Raw genomic sequence first — 25,037 nt, 5'->3', positions numbered from 1 at the left:
GGTTTCCTGGGTCTCAGTCTTATTAGAATTAGCTCTGCTTCGATTTTATGGCTAAGGAGGCTGAACAATCCCTGGCAATTATCACCCGTGCACAGAACTCATTTTACACCAACATGGCATGATAAAAGTGCCCAACTGCAATGCTTGGCCAAACAAGAATTCTCCGAGACACTTAAATTCGCTGGTTTATGGAATAGCCCTATAATGATTACTGAAATACAGTAGTTCTTAGGTACTTAAAACAAAGGATTTGTACTTCCATTACCACGGAATAGAAGACCACCTGTTACTGCTGGCTTCAAGAGGTCACAGTATATTAAAAAACAATAACTATGTAATCTTGGGAGGATCCACCTGCTACAGCTAATGTGAGCCAGTCTGGGCTGAGCCATTTCCAATCTTTCTAATATAGAGTGAATCATTAGGAAGTGCCAGGGGAATGTATCACATGCTCTTAACTCATCCACCCCACACCCCCTAGTTCCACCAAGTCTCATCAAAACTCTTGCTCATTTCTTAAATATGACAGGTACTATGGCGCCAGATAAGCCCAGACATTCCAAGAAAAGACAGATTCCCTCTGCCTTCTTTCCACAGCCATCCAGGAGGAGAGACAGCAGAGGTACCAAGCTTTAAACACCAGGATGTTTATGTGCAAACAAGTCCACTACAAAGCACACCCCCCTTTAAGAATCCTGACAAGCCATCAAAGCTCGGTTCTGTCCTTGGGGCATCATTAAAGAGTGCATGGGTATTTTCACAAAGCCAGAAATAGTTCCCGGGTAGAGCGGATCATCACGTCTCTGTGGGTTTGTGTGGTCTCCCACGCCCGGGTGTGCGTTTATTCACGCAGAAGGCCATAATGATCAGGTGTGCAGGGTGAGAGCAGGAGGGGGAATTCAGACTTCTTTCCAGCAAGAATTTCTGCAGGCAGAGATGCAGGTTACACACACCCCCTTCACCTCCACTTCCTTCCCTCTGGAAGCAGGGCTAGCTAGCTACATCTGTGCAGGATGGTTTCCTTCCCCAGGGGAGGAGTGGAAGGTTCTTTTCCATCTCCTGAAATAGCACGGCTCACACAGGCACAGCTCACAGAACACGGCCATTTGCATTTGGTGCCCGCCCCCACCTTCAAGGCTCCTTCAAGGCAACCGGGGGTTTCCAGCTTTCCTTGGAGGAAGGGAAGAAGGGAAGAACTGAAGTGGGACGGTTTCTGGAAGCCTGTGTTTACAGAAAGACCAAACGGAGGCGATGGAAGCTCACCTGTCTGGCCTTTTAAGAAGGGAGCAGTGGAAATACTGGACCCAGGACCAGGTCCTTTGGCACCCACTTGAACCTGAAGCAGCTTTTGAAAAGATTCTTCTGCTTGCAGGAGGCAGAAAGCAGGAGCAAGGTGGCCAAAGGCTGGGGGAGGAGGCAACAGGGAGGGCAGCTCAGTGGACACGGTTTCAGTCCTGCAGGATGAGGACAGTTCTAGAAGTCTGCTGGACAACAATGCACACAGTGCATCATGCTGGACACGTGTGCAGAGGGCAGATCGTAGCAGTGATTTTTAACACCATTTTTAAAAAATCTGCTCCAAGAAAGTGCTGTTAAGGAAAAATACACGAGACGCTAAAAACAGCTGCCTCTGCCCCAATGCTGTATCTACTGAAGGCAAAATGAAGACAAGGAGAAGACCCAACCCTGGGCCCATTTTATAAAATACCAGGCTGGAGGCAGAGGTGTAAAACTCGGTGGCAGAGCCGGCACTTAGTAGGCACGAGGCCCTGGGGTCACTCCCAAGCACCCCTGCTCCAAAATTAGGATATTAAAAACAACTGAATTAGGATATTAAAATCAATAAATGCCGGGTATGTGGATCACACCTGAATTAGTCATTTCACAACAAAAAGTCCAGGATAGCCCCGAATGAGTGAATCCAGCATGCAAGCCACACAGGATATGATCTGGCTCTGAAACCATCTTGTTTTATACATGGAAAGTACAGAAAGGCAGGACTCCAAGATGACACCATGCGGACGAGTAAGAGGTGCATGTTGCTAAGATAAAATCAATGATAAAAATAATTCAGATTATAGGAGCATCAACAAGCCGCATTTCCGTGAGACCGATTCTCACAATCCTTATTGTAGTCACGATGAAAGAGACAAAAAGGGCCATCTCCCATTTGTCTCCCCCACATCTTTCTGTGGAGTTCTAGAGGGAGGGATGGCCAAGCAGGGACACAGGAACCTGCAGCACCCCTGCGGCTGGCCGGCCGGCAGCCCCTCCTCACCTGCCTGTCCCTGAGCTGGCCAGACCCAGCAGCCACCCCTGCTCCTCCATGTCCCAAGGAAGCCAAAGAGCCTTTTCTCAGCACCAAAGGGACGCGGCCTTCCTCCCACAGGAGTGTCACCCAGGCGGAAACCCACGGCTTCCCAAGGAGGAAGTTTTCCAGTCACCTCCCTACCAGCGGGAGATCCGGCAGTCCTGCACTCCTGCGGAACAGAATCTTATCAGGACACAGCCAAGAACTAGCAGAAACTGTCAAGAACCGACTGTGGCCTGAGAGAGGAAGCCACTCCCTCCCTCCCTCCACCAAGGTGGCTGTCCCAAGTGGGGGCATTAAGATGAGCGCATCCAGATCGTGCCTATCCACGCCCCGTTCTACCTTGCTCCCTCCCGTGTGCCTGCATTATTCCCTTTGGGGACCCCAGGGAGTGTCCCGCTTCCTTTTCAATCTCCGCCTCCGCCACCAGTTTGAGGTTTATGACACTTATTGATGTTAATGGCCTTATGGAACCTGCCGTGGAGTCCACCTCTTCCCACTCTTCAGGGATGGGTTTCTGGGGTTTGCGGGGGAGGGGGTCTATTCTCAGAGTCACTCTCATTCCAAAACATCTTCCAAAAAGACCCCGGGCCCTCGGCAGTCACTCCCCACTCCCCACCCCGGCAACTGCTCATCTCTTCTATCTCCTGGGATTTGCCGGTTGGGACCTCTCCTTTGTTTAATGGCCTCCCCACAAAACCCACATGCTCAAGTCCAAAGCCTAGGAGCTCAGGGGGTGGTGGTGGGTGCAGATGGGTCTTCAGAGGCGACAGAGGCGCGATGAGGTCCCCACGGTGGCCTGACCTCACAAGCCTGAGGTCCTTGTAAAGAAGTGAGATAACAGAGGGACAACCCCGTGAAGACACAGGGAGAAGACAGCTTCTGCAAGCCCGTGCCCACACCTCCACCTGGAGCTCCAGCCTCCACGCCTGGGAGATGCCAATTCAGATGTTCAAGCCCCTCAGCTTGGGTGCTTTGTTATCACAGCCGTGGCGAGACTCATACCTGCTCCGTCACGCCGTCTGCGAGGCTCCAGTGGAGGCACAGGAGGTGCAGAGATGTTTCAGAGGTTCCAGACCCTTTGGCCCTTACAGAGTTTTAAAAAAATGGGGTCTGGGTTCATAGCTTCATAGCACGAGGTCCTGGGTTCAATCTCCAACACCAAAAATATATATATATATTTGTATATAATTCCTTTGCAGTTTAATTCTTCATGTACAAGTCACAGAATTACAATTTTGCTCTCCTCCCAGTAATAGGGAAAAAAAAAAAATCAGTTAAGGCTCCGATTTCCAGGATGGAGCAAGAATGAGTTAACACATGGAAGAACAAATACAATCCAAGCCTCTGGGGAAAGGGGTTCCCATTTTGGGTTTGGGCACAGATTCAAATGCTAAAGCTTTGGTCCACAGGGGGTGGATCCTGAAAGCAGAACCTGCGGGGCTTCCCAAGGCTCCAGGCTGGGTCAGCCTCAACTCGGAGATCCTCCAAGTATCTCAGAAGCCCCCCAGGAATGTTTAGACAGGCCCAAATGTCCTCTTAAAAATGAGGTCGCTTAAGGCATCCGATTCCCAAGGACGGGACAACAGCTCTGCTAGCAAGAAATGGAAAGTTTATAGGCATAACATCAACCAACCGAGATTAAAGCCTATCGGGCAAAAAACACCATCTCTCCCCCTCCCCCCCAGGTTCTTGTGAGTTCTAGAAGCCACCTAGAGGGCTGGGGAAGGAGCTCAGCAGCACCTTGGGTTCCATCCCCAGCCCTGGGGGGGGGGGATGTTCAAAGCACCCAGAAATAATGGGAAATGTAAATTACTGTAAATCCATGGGTCAAAGGGGGCTCTCTGCAGTCCTCCCCTCCCCCACTTGCCCTGGATCCGCCCTTGGGGACTGAAGCGCCCCAGGCTCCCACTAACTGCACCTCCCCCTTACCCCGACCACCCACCTGTGCACACAGCCATCTAGCCCTTGCCCTGCCCTCTCAGTCCAGCTACGGCCTCCATGCAGCCTCCGGAACCCTCCCACACTCCCACTGAGGCCAGAGTACTGCTAATAGGATTAAGCCCCAGCGACCCAGCAAGGTTTCCTGCACATTGCAAGCACCTGATGAACACCCTAGTTCCTAAGACTGGGGGGACTTCAGATGCAGGAAGCATCCCAAAGGCATGAAACCAGATTCCCCACAAGTAGGAATTAAGCATCAGAAAAATCTCAAGCCTTCTGGGAGCTTGCTGGACAGAAGATGTGGCCCTGAGGTGGTCAGGCCCAGAGCATTTAGGATTAGGTGCTGGCAGGGAGCAGTAGGCGTGAAGAATAAAGAGCAGGTGAGCCTGGGGGCTCCCAAGGTGAAGTGCTAGCTAGCCAATCCCAAATTAACAGCAGAACTTGACCCCTGGCATATATACTCCGTCCTTCTTGGTAAAGCTCTCCCAGGTCGTTAGCAAAATACTAAGAGCACAGATAGAATGCACTGACAGGTCAGGCACAGTGCTACACACCTGTAATACCAGCAGCACAGGAGGCTGAGGCAGGAGGATCGTGAATTCAAAGCCAGCCTCAGCAAAAGCAAGGCCCTAAGCAACTCAGTGAGACTGTGTCTCTAAATAAAATACAAAACAGGGCTGGGGTTGTGGCTCAGTAGTCGAGTGCCCCCGAGTTCAATCCTGGGTATCCCCCATCCCCAAAATGCACCGACAGTGAATGTGTTCTCTTTACCTATGCTGTTTGTTCCAAATATCTGGGGGAGGGGTGCCGGGATTGAACCCAGGACCTTTGCACATGATAACCACAAGCTCTACCACTGAGCCCAAGACTGTTTATATTTGGAGGGGGAAGGAGACTACTTCTAGTTGAATACATTTAAAAATACAATTGGGGGGGGGGGCAGTAGTAGGAATTAAGGTAAAAAATGGTAAATTGTGCCATTTAAAAATACATGTAGAGCCAGGCACGGTGGTGCATACCTGCAATCCCAGCTACTGAGAAGGCTGAGGCAGGAGGATGGCTTAAGCCCAGGCAACACAGCAAGACCCCATCTCCAAAGAGGAGTGGGGAAATGCAGAACATCTTCACCCTATTCCATTTTAAGACCGCACAGACTGACACTAACCAGATAAACAATTGCCATGGAAGAATCCCTTAAAAACTTGACAAGCCGATAGGGTTCCCTCGCCTTAGTTTGAAAGAAAAATGTGAATTTGAGGAAAAAAAAGTGTGTTTTTGAGACCAATGCAGAACACTGTTTAAAGAGCACCTTTCTCTAGCTTTAAAGCTGCCCATCAATTGTGGACATAAAAACGTGAGATGCGACCTCCTGTTCACTAAAGTGCAAGTGTTGGGATAAACTGAATTTTAAACTCTCATTTACCCAGACAATCATTTCAAGTTGAATGACCGAATTCGCTTTAATCGCTTTTCAACAGTGCTGGCGAAATTTAAGGACGTTCTTCCTGGCCGTTTGCAAGAAGCAGGCAAACGGGGATAGAGAAGGGAAAAAAAGAAAAATCTCTGCACTAAAAGTTTCCAGGACCTGGAGTCGTCACCAAGGTCAAGCAGACCCAGGGGTCTCCACCATTTCAAAAGCAAAGGAGCCGGGTGCGGTGGCACACGCCCGTCATCCCAGCACTTCTGGAGGCCGAGGCAGGAGGATCGTGAGTTCAAAGCCAGCCTCGGCCAAAGCGAGGCCCTAAGCACCTCAAGTGAGACCCCGTCTCTAAATAGACTAGGGCTGGGGATGGGGCTCAGTGGTTCAGAAACACGTGCTCACTTTGAGAGTGTCACTCCTCGGCCTTCTCTAGACAGACCCTCGTCCCTCCACATCCTGCAGAGCACCTAGGATGGAGGTGTCCTAGAAGGTCCCATCCAAGGCTCCTTCCCAAATGCCACCCCCAGGAAACAGGCCGTCCAGGTGGCTCAGCCCCAGGAGCCTCGCAGCCTCAGGCTGCACAGCCGCATCCTGCACCCTACGCCTAAGGGGATGGGGTGCACCCCGCCAGGGGCCCTCCATCAACAAACCCAGAACCAGACCACCAGACAGGTGCCAGGGGAGGCCGTCACCCTCTCTGGATGTGCCTCCATCCTCTGTCACTCTCTGGATGTGCCTCCGGCTTCTGAAGGGGAACCACACAGACCCAAGGTGACCAACTCTGTGAAGGTCCTCGTCACGAGCGTTTTCAACTTCACGGTCCACGCAGCCATGCAGTCTGCCCTGCCACGAGTCACGGCATCCAAGTCGCCACAGGCCATGTGGAGATGACAGGCCTGGCTGTGTCCCCAGAACCCCCAATGCCGACGTGCGGGCCACGGATGCTCCTCGCGTGCCAACACAGGGCGGTGACAGAGTGCTACCACGACCTTGCTCCAGGCGCTTCTGTGATTCGATCTTGACAGGTCACGTGCCGATTTTGAAATCGTTCTCCAAGAGAAGCCGATCAATGAGCCATCGGCAAGCCTTGCCACCATTTTCCTGGGTTCGTGTCCCCAGAAAGAGCCAACAGCCTGCCGAGCAGGGGATGCTGCAGCCTGGGCCCCCTCTAGGGGGTCTTCCCCGCCAGGTGGCAGGCACTGTGTCAGTCGATGCACGGCCCCTTGAATGGTCAACGGGGGCAGGGGCTCAAAAGGCCGCACCCCTGGCCTTGCCCAGGTCAAGTCAGCCTCAAAGCCCCTTGGGGTCAGCTAACCCTGTGACTTCCTCACAGCCTGCCCAGAGCGGCCTCCTCCACCCCAGGGTCTCCCTCCCCAGCCTCCTGACCGGGAGCCTCCTGCGCTCTCATCTCCACCTGCAGACAGACACCTCCTCAGGGTCCCCCGAGGGGCCACCTGGCCCAGGAGATGCAGGAATCGGCAGCCCCGGGCATCATGCCCGGCTCTCCGCCTGCATGTGACGGCAGACTTCCACTCCAGAGACACCTCCCCGAATTCAAGACACCACAGCCCCACAAAGTGACCCGGGGCCGCCAAAGGACACCCGATTCTTCAACTAGGAAGTGAAGCTGGGCCTGGGTCCGAGACTTTCTTCTGCCAGGACAATTCCCGGGGAATCACCGCGAGCCAAAAATGACTCTCAGTATCAAAGAACGTCCTGGGTGGTTTAGCCACATACGTGGTGGGATTTGATCAAAGAGAACCGAGGTTCCGACCCAGGCCGTCGAGGATGTCAGGCTAGGGGAATGAGGCTGGCAGCACAGGACAACACTGTGACTCTGCTTCTGTGAGGTCCCTGGAGCGGTCAGTGCAGAGACAGAGGCTGCCCGGGCTGGGGTGGAGGGAAAGGGGAGTTACCCTCCAAGGGCTCGTCCAAGGGCTCAGGGCTTCCGCTGGCAAAACAGAAAACTTTTGGAATTACAAAAGTTAGTGGCTGCCTAGCAGGCCAGAGGGGAGCCCCTGGTGCCCTGGAGTCTCGCAGGCACACAGCCACACCCGTGCATTTCCACACTGCCCACGGCAGCTGCTTTGACCACCTGGCACCCAGCGACCACATGGCCCAGAAGACCCAAAACATTTATCATCTGGTCATTTACCCAGAAGGTCTGCTGACCCTGGACCAAAAAGAAGGAAACCAAACTGCCCAGAAACTTTTGCAAAACACACATTTCTTTTCAGTGCCTAGATCTGACCCGAGGACAGTAGAGTCAAGTCATGTCAGAGGAAAAGTCTCGCTAAAATCAAAGCAATTGCCGGGCACGGTGGGGAGGCTGAGGCAGGAGGATCACGAGTTCAAAGCCAGCCTCATCAACTTAATGAGACCATTTTTAAATAAAATACAAAATAGGGCTGGGGGTGTGGGTCGAATGCCCCCAAGTTCAATCCCTGGTACCCCCCGCCCAAAAAAAAAAAAAAAACAAAAACACACACAATTAAAGCAATAGAGGCAAGATCTGAACAGTGACTTTCCTCAAAGGACTCTGAGCCATACCCAGGACTCCTGCCCTTTCCCCAGATAATCCCTCTCACCCACCAAAACAAAGTCCTGTGGCTGAGTAAAGAGGGGCAGAGCAGAGGGCTGCAGGAACAGGCCCATCCCCCAGGAGAGTCCTGGCTCCAGGCAAACCCCAACAGAGTCGGCTTCCTCTGTCTCCAGCCAAGATAAGCCTCGTCTGCACTTTCCAGGATGAAGGTGGGCGGCTGGCCCCATCAGGATCCCTGTTGAACATGACTTCCCTTTGGGGACTCTAGGGAGTGTCCCGCTTCCTTTTCAATATCCGCCTCCTCCGCCATCAGGCTGTCAACTCTAGGAGGGACTTTAAGGTCCCTTACCCCAAATGTCTTAGACCAGACATGATTCAGACTTCTGTTTCACCCACACCTTACACACGAAGCCTGGAGATCATTTTACACCGTATTTCTAGGGTGCCTGAGGCACCAGGACTTGAACCCAGGGCCACTTTACCACTGACTTGCATCCCTCCAAGCCCTTCTGTATTTTATTTGGAGACCAGGCCTCTAAATGGCCCAGGTTGGCCTCGAGCTCGCAATCCTCCTGCCTCAGACTCCCGAGTCATTGGGATCATAGAAGCGCAGCTTAGCTTCAGAGTGCATGCGTTTCAACTGAAACCTGCGGCATGAGGTCAGGGGTGGAATTTTCCCGTTTCTAATATTATGGCAGTGCTCAAGATGTTTTAGATTTTAGAGTATTCCAGATTCCATGTTAGGGATGCACAAAATTTTAACAAATTCAGCACTTCTGAATAAGAACCGTGAGCCCAATGCACATCGACTCTGGACAATGTACAATTGTACACATGACACAGCCTGGTTTATGTGGTCCAGGACTGGGGAGAGGAAAAAAATAAAACTAAAAGCCATTCTTAAGAGGTTAGTGGGAAAAAAGACCAAAGGAGAAATCTTTCACAAGACCTGAATATTATTTGAAGTTCAAATTTCAGCGCCCACAAGTACAGTTTCATGGGGACCCAACTACACTCCGGCATTTAAATCCATCTTATATCTGAAGCAAAATTAAGACACTGATATTCTGAACATGAACGTCACTCCGTCAACCTTCTTAGGCAAGGTCCGCTTGCAACAGAATCAGGGAAGGCAACACGGACCATCTCTGGGGAAAAAACTGTTCTCTGTGCAGACACAGAAGTGGAAATTTCCAAGACAATTTCAGCACTGGCCCAACTGGTATGGTTTCATGTGCCCTATGAGTTAACCGCCACAGAAATGTGATGTGGCTGCCTAACAGGGCTCTCCCCTGCCCCCAACAGTCAAAGAACCAAAAGCTCAACATCACTCGGGAGACAAATTCCTTCCATTCACGTTTGGGCGATTCCTTTCTAAAAAGCAAATCTCTGCCACGTAAATCTCAGCAAATACATCTCCCTATTAAGCAACTGGGACCACTGGATTCTCCAGGGAAGGCCTGGTACCGTCTTATCACGGGAGAGTGGGGCTGCAACAGGCTGCAAGTCGGGGATGTTTTCCGTTCTCCCGATCTGTGCAACACCTAGACACGCCAGATCCAAGCTGCATGAGAGCTGGCACCCAATTCAGACATTCAGTATAGACGTAAAGTGTCGGGCCGCTCTCTGCAGCCCCAGCCCGCCCCTGGTCCAACTAACCCTCCCTCTAGAACATTCCACTAGGCTCCAATGGCCGATTCCCCTGCTGAATCCCTCCAACTCATTCTCCATCAAGCACCTCAACACACACACACACATCTGAACCTCCGTTGCCCATCTCTCAGGTAGAGGCTAACTTCTAAAAACAGACCAGATTTATGCAAATAGGAGCCATGTGAATCTCTTCCACTCCAGGTCAACCTCAGGCCCTTTGCACAAGCTATGGGACTGGGGGTGAAGGTAAGGAAGAAGGAAGAGAACTCCAACCGCATTCGGGGCAAGTCAGTCCTCCCTCCTGGCTGGAATGTGCCCGAGCTACCGGGGTTATCCAATGTGGAGGGGTGCAGGGAGCAACTCGATTTTCACTAACCCTTCACAGGATTCTATGGCCAATGCAGGCAGTCAGCCTCCAGAATCTACACACCCTTGACATTGGACAATACAAACGCAGACCACCTCTATCACTTTCCAGGTATTTCAGCCACTTGAAGATATTGCTGACACTCAAGTAGGGGTGAAAAGTGCTGCTCTTTAAAATGGCCACGAAGCACACCAGGGAGAACTGAAAGCAGGACCTGGCAGAGGGATCTGAGCGCCCAGACTCTTGGCAGCCCGGTTCACAAGGGCCCAAGGCTGCAGGCAGCCCAAGTGTCCATCAGCAGATGAGGGGAGGCACACGATGCCGTCTGTCCATTCCACCGACTGTCACTCAGCCTCCAAAAGAAACCCCGACACCTGCTACTAACGGGGTGACCTCTGCTGCGTGACATAAGCCAGTCACAAAGATAAATCATCCCGTGCAACTCCACCTTTACAAGATCCCTGCAGCAGGCCAGTCCAGAGACAGAAGGGGCTGCCAGGCAACGGGAGCAGGAACAGCTGCTCACCAAGGGCTGAGGGCTGGCGCTCCAGGCAGGAAGGCACCACCACCAGGAACAGGTCACTGAAAATAGCTGCTGAGGTGGTAAATTTGACACTGTTACCACAATGAGAAAAAGGGGGCGGGGGAACAACACAGGACTACTCAAAACGTACATTCCTATTTCCTATGCGTACTTTTAACCCTTCTGAGATTTTGGTTTGGGGTTTTTTTTTGTGGGGGGTACTGGGGATTGAACTCAGGGGCACTCGGCCACGGAGCCCCATCCCCAGCCCTTTTTATAATTTAGAGACAGGGTCTTACCAAGTCGCTTAGCATCTCACTGTTGCCGAGGCTGGCTTTGAACCTTCAATCCTTCCGTCTCAGCCTCCCAAGCCCCTGGGATGACATGCACCATGGCACCAGACTTTCCTATTTTTAATGCATGTGGAAATGTGATTCTGGGAAATGTGATTCTCTGACCACCTGACAAGCCCCGTCTCTCCCTGTGTGATGCTCCGCTGCTCTCTCCCTGGGTAGGCTCAGTGGTGCACATGTATAATCCCAGCAGCGCAGGAGGCTGAGGCAGGAGGATCACAGTTCAAAGCCAGCCTCTGCAATTTAGTGAGGCCCTAAGCAACTCAATGAGGTCCTAAGCAACACGGTGAGGCCCTGTCTCTAAATAAAATCCAAAACAGGCCTGGGGATGCGGCTCAGTGGCCAAGCTCCCTGGTACTTTAAAAAAAAAAACACGCACAGAAACACAAAAAACAAGATTCACTGACTCAGGCTTTGTTATGCTGCTACAAGACGATCATGCACAAGACACGGCAAACCACAGCAACCAAGAATGCGTGCAAGGACCCCAGTGTCAGGAAAGGGGGTGAGAAAGAATCTCGATTGTTCAGTCTTGGGCACACGGGTCTACATTTATGGTCATGGTGCAGGGACCAGCTGATGTTCTGGGAGAGAACCCCGGCAGCCCACAGAAGACAGAGTCCCAGTGGAGAGACCCAGATGTTGCCCAGGGGAAGGGGCGCAGCTCTGCTTAGAGACGTGCACGCGGGTCCCCCTACCATGACATCCTGACCAGAGCCACAGCCCAGACTCTTCTCTGACCACCTGACAAGCCCCTTCTCTCCCTGTGTGATGCTCCGCTGCTCTCTCCCTGGATAGCCCCGCCCCACCCCCACTGGCCACCGGCAGCTGCTGAAATCCACAGTAGAACCAACAGTTGTGTCGGGCACATTCCGAGGGCCTTGTACCCCCACACACTGGACACCACTCACTGTGCCCATGCCTCCCGCAGTCCTCATTAGCCTGCCCTGGTTTATACTCCAGCGCCTGCCTGCTCTCGGGGTTGTTCTTTCCCCCCTGGTTCAAACTAGTTCAGAGGAGCTCCCCGCAGAGACCTTATCTAGAGTCCATCAGGGCTACTCCCCCAGGGCAGTCTGAAAGCCCGGCTCCCCCCCCCCCACCCCCAGGCAGTGGCTCCCACCCATCTCGCAGGCTCCCTTTGAAGCAGAACCATTCATTCTCCCTTAGAGAAAAACCAAGGCTTCACATGAGGTCACCTCCTGGTGGGAGGTTTTAGACGAAGCAATCCTCTTTCTTCTTTGCAAAATTCCTACTTGCTGCCCCCTCCTCCTCTCTCAAAGAGGACCCCGCCCTCTCCTTTGCCCTCCCCTTTGCTAACCAACACCGGCAAGATCCTGCTTCTGCAGAGGCATCCCCTGCCCCAGTCTCCTGAAACCCCACTCTGAGAACAGCCCCTCCCCCTGTCAGGGGTCTAGTCCCCTTCCCTGCAGGGCCACAGCCTCCAGGAAGGGCCTGTGCCACCAACTCCACCTGGTCATCCTCTGTACCCTGGGACCACCCTCAGACCTCAGCCTACCTGGGAAACCAGGATGCATCTCCAGAACCATCCACACCTGGGCCCTCCCAATCCAACCCTGCTGGGCTCTGCCCGATCCATTCCTCCAGGCTCTTTAGGACCTTCAAAAACACACCGTGTCCAGGGAGGGCTCCCTTCACCCCGGGTCATCTCAGATATTTCAAAGTCCTACCCCAGAGCTCCTCTTACAGCTCCACCTTGAACAAGATCAACTTCACCACTGCGCCATCCACTCAGACCACAGCCCCTCTGGGGGTGAAGACTGCTTCTACGAATTCTAACACCGGGACCTTCAAGAAAAAGCAGCCAAGTCCAGTCCAGGGGTCCTTGGTCTGCAAGTGAGCGCCGTCTGACTGGGGTCGTCCATGCACGTGCTCCAGTTTGTGGCTGCACAGGAGGAGGGTGTGGGGTGAGGAATACTTGGAGCGGTTGGTAATGGAAACCAGACTAAATAGTTCTTGGGTGAAGGAAGACTCGAGCCCCAGCCCCACCCATCCATTTGCACGGCCAGGGAGCTCGCTCATTAAGAACACGGCGTTCCTGTAAACTCCGCTCCTACAAAGACAGATTCCCGGCCTGGAGATCCGACGGCCATGTGCCCATCTGCACAGAGGTATTTTTAGTCCCTGTCCCAGTAGGGCAGGAGAAGCGGGAGACTTCTTGCTCCACAGCATTTAAAGTAGGTTAGCATGAAAAATTGCCAGGGCTGTCACGGCTGCTTTTGATTTCTAGTTTTGATTCCTTCTCCCACCCCGGTTCCATGCCACACCCCCACCCTAAGAGGTCTGCATTCAGCTCCAGCTAGATGCTCCGAGAAGCCAAGAAGAACAGGAGGCAGCAGAAAGCAACCTTCTCCTCCTCCCCAGATGCCCATCAGAAAGTGACTTCAAGAGGGACCTCGACACCAGAGCCATCTCCAAACGGACAAAGGCCACCATCTGCTCTGCTCTCAGAAAGGACCCTTCTCCCAGAAGCAGCCTCCGGAAAATGTGCCGAGTTCCCAGCGAGGCTGCGAAGGCCCTTTGAAGCCCACGGCACGACGGCACTGTCAATCCTCCAAGAAAGAGGTGAGCGGCAGACCCTACGGGGCAGGCGTACATGGTGGCTTTGTACGAGCGTGTCCACCCTGGCTGGCGTTTCCGAAGGCGGAGCACGGACAAGGTGGAAACCGAGGGGCACCCCCTCACCTGGCCTCTCCCCAGCTGGTTCAGGAGAGCACCCACCCAGAGCAATGAATACGGGACCCAGGGTGGGCCGCCGCCTCTGTATGCGAGGCAGCACTGGACAGCAGGCAGGCAGGCAGGCACTGGAGGGGACACCCCATCAAGTCCGGCCCTGCCTCCTCCTAGCCATGGCCCTGCCTGCACCTCGGCACCGACAGGTCTCTGCTACCACCCAGGTGGCTGTGGGGAGCCAACCCCACTGTGGCCTTGGCCCACCCACAGTCCCCAGCAACTGGGCGTCCAACGGGAGGGTGCAGGAACAGCAGGCGATCAACAGTGGCCACCCTTTGGAGGGTCCAGCCTCCTCCCAGCCTGCACAACAGGAGCTCTGACACTTCACACCACAACCCTCGGGCATGGTCCTCTGGTCCCAGCTTTGCTCTGGCAAAGCCAGCGACAATCCCACCCCATCCTGAGGCACAAGGAACGGATGCGGCTTCATGGACTCTCTCCACACTCCAACGGGACCAGTCCCACTCCAGAAAAAGGACTCTAGTGGTAGGATACCAGGCTAGGGCAGGCAAGCAAGGTGGGGACAGGAAGAAATGGCCCTGGAGGATGGTCCTGCACACGCCACAGAGTGGGCAAAGCCCCCGATGACCGCACACTTGTTCTGCAGAGAACCAGAGGTGAGACGGTTCGGGCTTCCCTGGGCGGCAGGACTCCACTGCGTGGGTCGCAATGCGCTTTAACAAGCGGCAGCCACACAGGATGGGTGGGTGGGCGACGGGCAGGGCTCGCTCCAACAAAACTCTGCGTGGACGCTGGCCTCGGAATTCCACATGGCTTCCACCTGCCACCAGGTATTCTTTCTTCCATCATTTAAAATGACGAAGCCATCTGCAGCAGGAAACCAGGTGGCGGCCAAACCAGAGCCCCGTCTTAAAGAAGTGTCTCCCCCGCTGTGGTGCAAGATGGCTTTGGTACTGGACGCTCATGTGTATCTCCCCCAGGGTCCCTAGGGACACTTACCCTCACACTGCTGGCCCTCGGGCGCCTGGGGCTATCGTGGAATTCCAAGAACAAACCTGCCATGGATCAGGGGGTGACAACCTTCTAGAGTTTGGAGAAGCACCTCAACCTCATCAGCTTTGAGATCACGTGGGCCCTCCTGCGGCCCCTCGGCCCACAGTGGCACCGCTCAGAGGTGTGGGAGCTGGTCCTGTCACTGCCTGGCCTCAGAGTCCCCACCTACAAGACGGGAGGCGTTTCTCCAGTGATGCCGAGGACGTTGAGCCAGCTCAAAAGGAGCTCCCATACGCTCCTCGACTACTGTCCCCCGGATAGCGGAGTCCTAGAGAGGGTCCTGGTGGCAATCCTGATGATCGTCCTCCTTTGCCCTCCTCCAGGGTCGGTTCTACCGCTCTCCCACGCCCCAGAGTGGGGTTTCAGGAGTCACAGTCTAGGATCTGACAGAGGCAGAGGGCGGAGCAGGCTCCAGGAGCACAGAGGGTCACCGGGAGGGCAGGACACTCAGGTTTCCCCTGCTGGCAGGTAGACGAGGAGGGGACCGGTTCCACAGGGCCGTCCGTCACTCCTGTGGCTTTCCTGAGCCTCTGAACTACCTCTGTCCTTATCCACGCTGGGGGAGGCTCCTCCGAGCAGGCTTCCTCTTCTCTCCCTTGTGACGGTGACTGTGCAGCACTTGCAGCTCACGGCACGACAAAGATGCCTCCCGATCCGTGCAACAGGCTGAAACAGGGAGCTGTTCCTCTAAGGACCCTCGGGAGACTGGCTGCCGGGCTGGGCACCTGACGTGCCATCTCGGGAACTCCTTCCCGACTTCCAAACAGCCGGGCCAGTTCCACACAACTCCTGCAACAGCGAGTATCTGCAGTGACCCGAGGACCACCTGAACATCCTAAGCTTTTTTTTTTCCTCCTCCCCTAAAAAGCAACACTTTGACCAGACGTGTGCCATCACGTCATGAAACCACGCACGCTTCCTGGAACGAAAGCCATGCCCTCGGTGTAAACCCACGTGCGGTGCCAGCAGGAGGTACCTATGAGAACCAAGACTCGCTGTCCACGTGCACCACGTGCACGGTGAAGTTCCCCCTGCATCCTCCCTAAACGCTCTGCAAGGAAGTCACCCGAGCCCTCCTCATCAGGGGACACAGGAGCTGAGGCGCAGTCGGACACACGCTCTTGTCGCTCTGCCCGCCCACGTGTCAATCCCCATCTTCATGTTGGGCCTTGAGGCCGATTTTGCTCGTGTCCCTGTGTGCGTGTACCCTGGCCTCGATCCTGGAGCATGCCTAGCGGGCCACTTGGTCGGCTGCCTTCGTTTGTTTTGTTCTCTGGGGGAAGGAAGGAGTCTGACACCAGGGAGAGGAGACACTGCCCCCACTTCCTCCGATACCAGCCTCGCTCTGGCTGTTCCTGTGGACGCCTGGTCCCCGACTGCGGACGTGAGATAACACACTCCCTGGAACCCATCCATCTGAAACTGCCATCGCCCCAAGCCACACCACGCGGCCTCTGCCTCCCACACGCGTTTCCAGAGGGTGTGCAAAAGCGGAGCCCGACCTCTCTTCAGGCAGGTTTGCTGTGGGATGTAAACCCCACGGTGTGCCACTCAATGCCCTCACCTGGAGCTCCGGCCGCAGGGTCTCAGTGCCTCTAAAGAGCTCAGCGAGTACCATGAGCACAGCCATTTCAAACCCTGTCCATCCAGCAGTCCCTGCCCCCAACCCCCGCACAACGCAACCCATCTGCTTTCTGTCCCCAGACAGACCCAAGCCTTTATGGCACTTAGTTCCAGAGCCTCTGTAGATGTTGGACAGGCGACAGCACTCACAAGCCACTTTCCCAGCCTCATCCCGTCTGCCTTGCGCAAGCCGGTCAGTGACCCTGGCTTTGGTCAGAAGTCACGCTGGCCTCTGGGCACTTCCCTCACCTGCATTTCTCAATCCCTGCCCCCAAAGCAACTGTACCCCTCAGCCAGCGTGGCTCCAAAAATCCTGGCTGGCGGACGCTGGACCATCTGGCTACAGGACGGAGATGGACACGTGTCCGCCACCTCTGCCCCACACTGGGAATGACAAAACCCCGGGGTCATTCACCATTTCCGATCTCGTTACTGTGACCACGGCAAGAGAGGCGTGAAAGAGCCTCATCGTGCCACACTTCCTGCGGTGTGGGAGTGTCCAGTCTCCCAGAGGCCAGGGGCACACAGGGACATGCAGATCAGAAGAAACCAACACCCAAGGGAGTCTACCGGGGCCGATTCATACCAAACACGGGATGGCTGTCCATCAAGGGGCAGGAAAAACACTTCATCCATCTGCAAATAACATATGAAGGTTTTCGAGTCAGCGAATCCAGGGCAAGTGATTTCAGGTCACCATAAGCTGGGCTGCGAGGGTTCCTCTTATTGCTTTGTCACTGTTCTTTCTTTCCTGGCCATCAGTCTGCCTACAACCGATGGCTGTATCAAAGACAGAGCGAGGGCCCCACACCCAGCCTGAGTGGCCAGGCATCAAGTGCAGGTAACAACTCCCGCCTTCCCGAGGTGCCCTCGTAGTCACCTGGGTCTCAAGGATCAGTCACAAGTGAATTCATGGAGGAACAGGTCTTGAAGAGCCAGGTGCACTGGCGCACACCTGCCATCCCAGCAACTCGTGAGGCTGAGGCAGGAGGATCACAGGTTTGAGGCCAGCCCGGGCAGCTTAGGGAGCCCACATCTCAAAATTTAAGAAGGTCTTAGGATGGAGCTCAGTGGTAACACAGGTGAAATCTAAGCAAGGTCTGCAGATTAGTTCGCTGGAAGGGTTCATTCCCTTCTGTTCCAAGGACTTAGGTTGAGGCCCACCCACATAACAGGATCATCCGATTTACTGAAGGTTTACTGATTTCATTGTTAGTCAAAAATACTTAACACCATGTAGGGACCATGATTCAGCCAGTTTGACACATAAAACTATAATAATCACAGCAGCCACAATCCATAAATAAATGGGTGTGGCCATGTGCCCAAAAACGTTGCAAAAACTGGCCGAAGACAGCACTTGGATGTGTCCCCACAGGCCACAGTTGGCCGACTCCGCTGTAATCCACCCTGCACTGTGATGCCAGCTTCGACTCTCTAAAGCCCTGCAGATTTCCACCCACCTGCTCGGAGGCCGTCAACGGCTCTCAGGCCTAAGAGAGAGTCTGCTCCCCACCCCCACTTCTTAGCTTGGCCAGGCCCTAAGGCCACCTACCAACAGGCTCACGACGAACTGCCAGCAGACCCCCAGGAGCCCTCTGTGCGACTCTGCACCCCAGCCCCACCCCTCTGGGCACCAGTCCAGGGCTTGTCCCCCATCTGTGGGGGCCTGGGGTGTGCAACGCAGGACAGCCTCCTAGCCGCCTTCTACCGAGTGCACTGGCACCTTCCCTTCAGCTGGGACAACCCCAGCTCCAACCACTCCCCCACACACCACAGGAACGTTTCAGGGCATGAGCAAGTTACACCGCGATGAGGAGAAGCAACACTCCCAGCTCCGGCACCAACGCAGAGGGTGTCCAGCGCTGCAAGACGCAGCTTCCAAACAATCAACCTAACAGGCCGCCGCAAGAACAGGTTCTTACCTGCTCCCCACAAACACAGTAGGATCAACACAGCCGAGAGTCTGTGGGGGCATCGACAATACTCCAGGTGATGTGCACCACCACAACGGGGTGGGGGTGGAGGGGGGACAACAGTAAAAGCAATTCTGTAAATAAAATGGCACCATCCACCCCCAGGCCTACCCTCCCCGTCAGGGCCTCACAGTTGCCGAGGCTGGCTTTGAACCAGGGATCCTCCTGCTCCCTCCTCCCCTTTTCCCCCCCCAGTACACAGAGAAAGAATCTGCCACTGAAGGTTCCCACCCAGGCCGGGGGCAATCCAGAGAAGAACCCCTCGCAGTGGTCCCGGGCATCCACTCCCTGTCCTGCAACAGCAGAGCAAGCAGCCCGGGGGTGCACACAGGTGAGCATCGAGGCTGCCCGAGAACCCCGCCATCTGACCCAGGTGCACATCCACTCATCCACGATAGCACCCGCCACTCTCCAACGGCTCTGCACCACAGGATCCCCGTTCTTGACGACTATCCCCCATGCCCACGACACCACCTCTCGCAAGGCTCACTGCAAGCTGCCATGGGAACAGAGGCACTCACTGGCCTCGTCCAGCTCCCACGGGCCCGTCAAGGACAGAGAGCACAATGCCCACCCGCTGTGCAGATGAAGGAGCGGGACCTGGAGGTCCAGATATTGCCCAGATTCAATTAGGATGGAGAGGAGCAGAGGGAGACCCAGGTGGGTCTGACTGCGGAGTCCGTGAACTTAACCCTTACTTCATAGGGTGCCTGTGAGCATCACCCAGAAAGTCCAGTCGTTCAGCGAAACTTCTCTACGGTGTAAAAAGGACAAAGGCTACTTGGGCACCTGGGGGTTTTCATGGACTTGCAGGATTTCTTAACCTTGGCTTTTCATTTTGGGGGAGTACCAGGGATTGAACTTGGGGGCCCTCGACCTCTGAGCCCCATCCCCAGCCCTATTTGTATTTTATTTAGAGAGTCTCACTGAGTTGCTTAGGGTCTCACCATTGCCGAGGCTGGCTTTGAACTCGTGATCCTCCTGCCTCAGCCTCCAGAGCCGCTGAGATGACAAGCATGTGCCACCGTGCCCAGCCCACCTCGGCACTTTGGACAGCCCAATAAACCCATCCGAACTGAAAATATCCTCCACCCAGAACGTTCGCATCACAGCACCAGATCTACCAGACATCCCGGCCCAGCAGAGCAGCCCCGCTCAGGCCTCAGCTCAGGGCGGTCGGTCTGCTGCCCACCACTCCCCAGCAGCTTCCCTGGAGAGAGCCCAGGGCCCGAGACAGCAGCAGCAGGCTGTGCTGAAGCACGTTGTCCTAGACATGCCTCTTCTGCTCCCATGTTCCCCTCAGTGAGGCACAGTCCTCTTCCCAGCCAGAATTCCATGGGCACCACTCCACCAGTGCACGCACTCAGCATCCATCTCAAAATGTAACCCCAGTCCCACTTCCTCCCCCTCCCCCTCCTCCTCCTCCTGCAAAGATAAGTCACAGATGGGCTTACAGGAAGCCCCAGCTTTGCTCTCACCATCATTTACCCAAGTATCTGCAGGGGTACACATTACTGAAACGACTGAGTCATAGAAAAGAAATCCAACCATCACTCCAAGAAAAGATGAAAAACAAATTCCATCTAATCACGTTTCAAAAATCCCATCAGCTGGGAAGGAGAAGGGAGAGAAGCAAAGCAGGGGGCAGACGCCCAGAAACAGCCCTGGATTTGGAGTCAGGCCTGGCTCTTTCTTCCCATGGGCAGTCGACTTCCTGGGGAGACCAGCTGTGGAACCTCGGATGGTCTCTTCACCTGTCCAGGTGCCCATTTCTTCAATAGTGGAACAAGGAGCACTTGATTTCTAAGGGTGATGGACGGACAGATTCAAGGACAGCAGAGCACAGAGGGTTTCTAAAGAACTGAGACTAAGATGCACACATCATTCAACTGTCCAAACCCAGGAACACAGGCACCAAGCGGGAGCCCCGATGTTAATGATGCCAGAGTACAGAGATTCACCAACACCCCCACTCTGTTGGGGGCTGCTGTGCAAACTGAGGGGCAGGGGGGATACAGGGAATCTCCAGCTTTTGTTCATACTACTGGCTTGTGCAGCAGGTGCAAGGCCCTGGGTTCAATCCCCAGAACCAGAGAGTAAGAGAAAATTTAAAATTTAAAAAGGTGGGGAGGATTGTGTTGATGTATCAGCAATGAACAGTAAGAAAATGAAATAAAACCATTCAAGAGAGCATTAAAAAGAATACATCTGCCAGGTAGAGGCAGGCGCACACCCGTAATCCCAACAGCTCAGGAGGCTGAGGCAGGAGGATCAAGTTTGAGGCCAGCCCCAGCAAAAGCAAGGAGCTAAGCAACTCAGTGAGACCCCGACTCTAAATAAAATACAAAAATAGGGCTGGGGATGGGGCTCAGTGGTTGAGTGCCCCCGAGTTCAATCCCCAGTACTCCAAAAATAAATAATACATGAAGGGCGAGGGTGCGGTTCAGTGGCAGGGCACGCATGAAGCCCTGGATTCAGTCCCCAGCACCCCCCCAAAAAAAGAGTGCTTCCATGACAGTAGGCAGGAAGAACGGAAGCAGACAGGAATACCGCTGGGGACAGGAACCTGGCTGGCCTTCACCGCTGGGCTCTGCAGGTCTCCCCATGAACAAGAGCAGCCTCAGAGACCACCTTCAGACACAGCCCCAACCCCTCAGCCCTCCCCAAATCACTGCAGCGGCCCGTCTCACTATGTTATAAACCCACTGCTTCTGGACTTGACCTACGTGAACCCTAATGAGAATGGGGAAGCTTCTTTTCAGTTCTTAAAAATGGACTCCACCACCACCAGACACCACCCACCATTCATCAGCCTTCTGTTCTCAAGGACAAGAAGTGCAGCCGCTCCAGGTGACCTGGGCAGGCGGGCCACGCTGGGAAGGGGGTTGCTTTACAGCAACTGTGGGTCACACGTTCAACCAAGTGTTCTTTCCAACAGTCCCATCGGCGAGGAGAGATCAGTCATATGTTTGTCATCCCGCCTCCAGGCGGCGGTTTCGCAACCCTGAGGTTTTAAAATGCAGGACTTCAGTTTTCAGCGCTTGTACAAACCACGCAGAAGTCATGCAAAAGTTCCTTCTCGCAGATTAAAACCGTCTCGCACCCACCACTGACGCCTCATCAGCTCATCCGGCTGTTTAAATACCTAGGCTCGCCTTCCCTCCCATAGTTTGGATGAGGGACAGTGCATTTTTCTCAGGTCCATAAGTCGCAGCTTGTCATCCTCATTTCAAACTGTCCCGAATGGAGCCCCACCACACTGCAGGACACACCAACTTTGGATCCAATCACCACAGCGGCTTTTGCAGGTGTGAAACATTTAAAACTGAAATCCAAAGGGAAGAACACAAAACTCCCCTCTCCTTTCAATAAAGGGTTTGCAAATCCAGCAAGGCCAACTCCACGGGGCTCCTCCTGAGCCTCCCCAGGCAACCACCAGCCAAGGCCATCTCTCTCTAATGGGCCAGCACTTTATCACCTATGCATCCCGAGGTCTTGAGGCCTACCCTATCCAATCCTGCCCGGCTTTTATCCTTCACACACCATCTCCCCATTAATACACCTGTAGCCCTAACTCCACCTTCATGTGTGATTTCCATCGACAATGACAAAGGACACACTTCTCTCAACCTTGACTTCAGGTTCTCAGGCGCTCTCAAAATACAAAGGTGCACGCCTGTCTACACACAGGATCAACGCACCACCTGTAGGTGAGCAACAGTGCCACACGCGGTCTTCAGATTCCCGATTTGCCAATTTGCTAAAAGTTATTTGTAGCTCCAAGATCAATACCCCCGGCACTTTCATTCAAGGACATTCACAGAGAAGCCAAAAGCATTATGCAACCCAAGTGGTCCCCGCAGAGGTCAAAAGGAGGTACATCCTCTGCAAACCAGTGTCCCTGGCACAAGGCACCGAGTCCAATTCCCAGCACAGGAGGCGAGAGGGAGATTCTTTGGGCACACTATGCACTGCCGTGTTTAGTTTTGTTTTGAATTCTTGTCCTTTCTTTGCTGGTCAAAATGGGCCCCAAGCTGGCACTGAGATGCTCCTTAGTGTCTCTAAGCACAAGAAGGTTGGAGAAAATCCGTTTGCTAGATGGGATGTGCATCCCCACCATGTTGGGCAACCAATCAACAGAGGCACATACATTCTTACCCAGGCACACAGAGCAAGGCTGTGAACCCACTGGTTGACAGACTGTGACCAGACGTTGGAAGGAGCCCAATCCCGTGTCCGCCCACAGGCAATGCTTCCTATAAAGTCACCCACAGAGAATGCAACTGCCCTACAGCTACGTGACGGAAGCAGACTGTAACCCATCCTGCTGTATGCTCATCCTCTAGACATCCTTGGAGGACATGCCGCCATCAGTCACCTGTCCCCTTACACCTCCTCAACTATGGCTGACAGGTCAGAGGGACCGACTCCCCTGCTCCCTGCCCGTAGCTCCGTCACACAGGCAGAGCGTGGCTGGAGTGACCAGCAGGGGCAGCCATGAATGGAAAGAGCTGGAAGGAGCTGGAGCCACAGAGGAGCCCATGACAGAATGGCTCTCTCTGTGGCTGATGTCTCTGGAGCCCATCTGCCATACCAGGTGTCCCCAGATCTCTATGACTCAGCTTCTCTCAGGAAGAGCTTTGGTATTTGTCTCCCATCTTTTTAAGAGTTGGGTGGGAAGACATGTAGAACGCAGGGCAAGCAGCAAACGTTGGTTACGCAACGCCACCGTCTGTTAACGCCTCCTTCCTGTTTTACAACTCCCGAGACCAGATGTGGAGACATTTCCAAGAAAGCAAGTGAGCAACAGGAAGACTCAAGGTAGACCTTCCTCCTGCGATGTGGGCGATCCTACAGCAAACCAAAGAGCTGAGCAGGGCTGCGCGCGGGGAGGATTCATGGTTGCGGCCCAGCTTCTCAAGGAACGGGAATACCAGGCGGAAAGGAATCTTCCACAGGACACCAGTACCTACTTGTCTAGGTTGGCAAGACTGCCAATTTCCAATGAGCATTCTCGAGCCAGACCTGCCTTGCTAATTTTTGGTGGTGCTGGGGATTGAACCCAGGGACTTAAAGACTGCATATTCAAAAACACCAGCTCCTCATTCCTCAAGACACAGAAGCTGGACAGAGTAGCTCAGGGGCAGAGGACACTGCCCAGCAGGCACAAGGCTGGGGTTCCATCCCCAGCATTGCTGCTCGTGGTGGTAAAAATTGCATATGGTGCAACCCAGCGACTCAAGAGTTGTCTGGGATCAACATTAGCCCTTTGAGGGAGGAACACTATGGATATGCGCAGGCTTTGGGCTGGGGGTGTATCTCAGTGGTAGAGCCCTTTCCTAGCATGTGGGTGGTCCTGGATTTGATCCCTAGCAAGGGGGGAAGGAGGGGGTGGGGGAGCCAGAGTAAAACAGGTTGAAAAATAACCTCCAGCAAAGCAGAGAAATTTCTAGAAAGCATTTGGGAAAGTGGAGTAGAGCACTGTGGTGGTTAGAGCCTAGTCCATCTCTCTCAATTCACACCGAGTTCCACAAACCTGTTGTGATTACTTCCAGGGCAGATACCCAGCCCAACGCCCCAATCTGCCCTTCTGTCCCCAAATGCATGTTTTCACAAACTCCCTAAGCTTCAAATGGTTTCATTCTACACACACACACACACACACACACACACACGCCACTCTCTCATGAACCTTCTATTCCTGTGACATGAATTAATGATCAAAACATCTCGATACAGCCAGGCAGGCAAAAGTTCCATTTCTTTCCAAGTGGCTCCCGGCTCACTGTGCACAAGGAACATTCCAGGCCCTGCTAAGTGACAAAGGTCACGCTGGCTCAGAGTGCTCCTTTTCCAGAACCTGTGCTGCTTTCAACCGCTCCATCTTGGCGTTCAAGAGGCTGGCTCGTTTTCATGTAGGTGACCATGACCGTATCATCAGGACATCTGAAATGGCTGGTCCTGTCCTTGGAAAAGTGGCAGCTTCATTGTGAACAGTCTGGCTTTTTTTTTTTTTTAAATGAAGCCAAGTCCTCCTTCCAATTTAGTTCACATACTTCTATTTTAATCTCCTCTTTCACTGTATGTGAATTTCTAGGTCACCTGCTTGACAGACACTCCAGCTTGGTGTCCTAATGACCAGGAAGACAAGGCAAGTTAACAGGTTTTGAAAGAGCTGGGGAAGGCCAGAGCCACCTCCCTGCACCTCCCAAACCACCGTCTCCCCACCCACCTGGGAAAACAGAAGCCTTGCTCTACCACTGCAAGCAATCACATCACTATTAACATTGCAGTACATTGCAATGAGTTGCTACTAAACCAAGGAAATTCGGTTTTTTATAACCAAGCTATTCTCTTACCTGCTGGTAGCCCCCAGAAAGTATTGCATGGCTGACTCGACTGTAGCAAATGGAGGTGACAAGAATCTTCTACAGTAATTGTTTCCCCAACAGCTTTCCTAAAAGGGGTGCTGTATTTCCTTGCTATGTGCAACTGAGCTGAGCAAGGGAGGAGAGCAGCCCTATTCATGCAGGGCTAGGGCTGGGGCTCGGGGGTAGACA

General features: G+C 53.8%; 1 protein-coding gene across 2 annotated transcripts in view; it reads right to left on the bottom strand.

Moving 5' to 3' along the window:
• The window catches only part of LOC144251038 (F-box-like/WD repeat-containing protein TBL1X), a 169,951-nt gene that overhangs the window by 128,178 nt on the left and 16,736 nt on the right, over window positions 1-25,037 (bottom strand). Inside the window, exon 1 of one of the 2 annotated variants that reach the window (XM_077794164.1) lies at window positions 11,060-11,113. The exons of the other annotated variant lie outside the window; for it this stretch is intronic. The gene's annotated coding sequence lies outside the window, so the exon portion shown is untranslated. Of the gene's footprint in view, window positions 1-11,059; window positions 11,114-25,037 lie in introns of those variants that run through there. 2 annotated transcript variants of the gene reach the window in all.

The sequence above is a fragment of the Urocitellus parryii genome, chromosome Y (genome assembly GCF_045843805.1).
Source record: "Urocitellus parryii isolate mUroPar1 chromosome Y, mUroPar1.hap1, whole genome shotgun sequence".
NCBI lineage: Eukaryota > Metazoa > Chordata > Mammalia > Rodentia > Sciuridae > Urocitellus > Urocitellus parryii.
This window is presented reverse-complemented; position numbering and strand designations above follow the sequence as displayed.